The sequence below is a fragment of the Delphinus delphis genome, chromosome 3 (assembly GCF_949987515.2).
Source record: "Delphinus delphis chromosome 3, mDelDel1.2, whole genome shotgun sequence".
NCBI lineage: Eukaryota > Metazoa > Chordata > Mammalia > Artiodactyla > Delphinidae > Delphinus > Delphinus delphis.
Genome location: NC_082685.1, coordinates 4,021,325 through 4,023,004, shown reverse-complemented (window position 1 = coordinate 4,023,004; position 1,680 = coordinate 4,021,325).

The following is a 1,680-nucleotide window of genomic DNA, read 5'->3' as shown; positions in this document are numbered from 1 at the left end:
AAGTGGGTATGGGAACAATACTTACCTCTTATGTTTGCTATGAGGGTGAGTTTGCCTGGGGAGCAAAGTTTAAGGGGGGGGGTGCCAAAAAACATCATCAAGATAAAGATTATTTTAATGCACTTTTTCTTTTCTTTTTATTTGAAGATCTGGGTTGTGTTATTTATTTATTTTTATAAATTTATTTATTTTATTTATTTATTTTTGGCTGCGTTGGGTCTTCATTGCTGCGCGCGGACTTTCTCTAGTTGCAGCGAGCGGGGGCTACTCTTTGTTGCAGTGCGCAGGCTTTTCATTGCGGTGGCTTCTCTTGTTGCAGAGCATGGTCTCTAGGCGCGCGGGCTTCAGTAGTTGTGGTGCACGGGCTTAGTTGCTCCGCGGCATGTGGGATCTTCCCAGACCAGGGCTCAAACCCGTGTCCCCTGCATTGGCAGGTGGATTCCTAACCATTGCACCACCAGGGCAGTCCAATGCAATAATTGAAAAAAACCTAAAAATAATGCTGAAAAAATCCGTGGTGAACAAAATGTCAACATTTTAAATAGAATCAGAATTACTGAGGTTTCCTTTGGCTCAGTATGGCACTGTTACTGATCCTGTTTTTATTTTAAAATAAAAACAAAGAAAATAAATTTAAAATGAAGTCCTTGTTGGTAGACTGCCCCCAGTGGCTGTGTGGTGCTCTTTCTCTTACAGCCACTGATCCCTGTTTCTCCAGCCCTGCCTCAGGGCCTTTGCACTTGCTGCTTCATTCTCATCTTTGCTTGAAGGCCATCCTCTCTAAGTCTTCCCTGAATTTGCCTCCTAAAGCCGTCCCTCCACTTCTGTTTCCTCCATTGCATTGATGACAGTGTAAAATATCTGGTTTATTTGTCTGTACCCACCCCAGGCATTTGCTGTGTGGATCAAATGAGTTCATACATGTCAAGCACTTAGCACAGAGCCTGGCGCCTGGAAAGAGCTATGTGGCTTATCAATAAACAAGTAAGTATATAGCAAATTAGAATTAAATTAATTAAATTAAAATGAGTATAAATGCTATGGAGGAAAAAGGAAGCCTGAGAAAGGAAGTAATGGTAGCTGAACGATTTTCGATCAGGTGGACAGAGAAAGTGATGGGAGATTGAAAGAGTGGGCCATGCACCATTTGGGGGAAGGGAATTTCAGGCACAGCCCGTGAAAAGGCCCTGGGGCAGGACCATGCCTGGTGTGTTGGAGGAACAGCCAGGAGGCCCGTGTGTCTGGAGCAGAGGGAGCGAGGGGGAGAGAGGGAGGAGGGGAGGGCAGGGAAGGGACAGGGCAGGCTGTGCATGGCCTTGTGGGCTGCAGGAAGGACTGGGGTTTTAATTTTGGGACATCTTTGGAGAGTTTTTTTTTTTTTTAAGTATAGTTGATTTACAGTGTTGTGTTAGTTTCAGGTGTACAGCGAAGTGGTTTGGTTTTATATATATATGTATTCTTTTTCAGATTCTTTTTAAAAATATTTCTTAAAATTTATTAATTATATTATTTATTTATTTATGGCTGCATTGGGTATTTGTTGCTGCGAGCAGGTTTTTCTCTAGTTGCGGCGAGCAGGGGCTAATCTTCCTTGTGGTTCGCGTGCTTCTCATTGCGGAGCACGGGCCCTAGGCACGTGGGCTTCAGTAGTTGTGGCACGCGGACTTCAGTAGTTGTGGC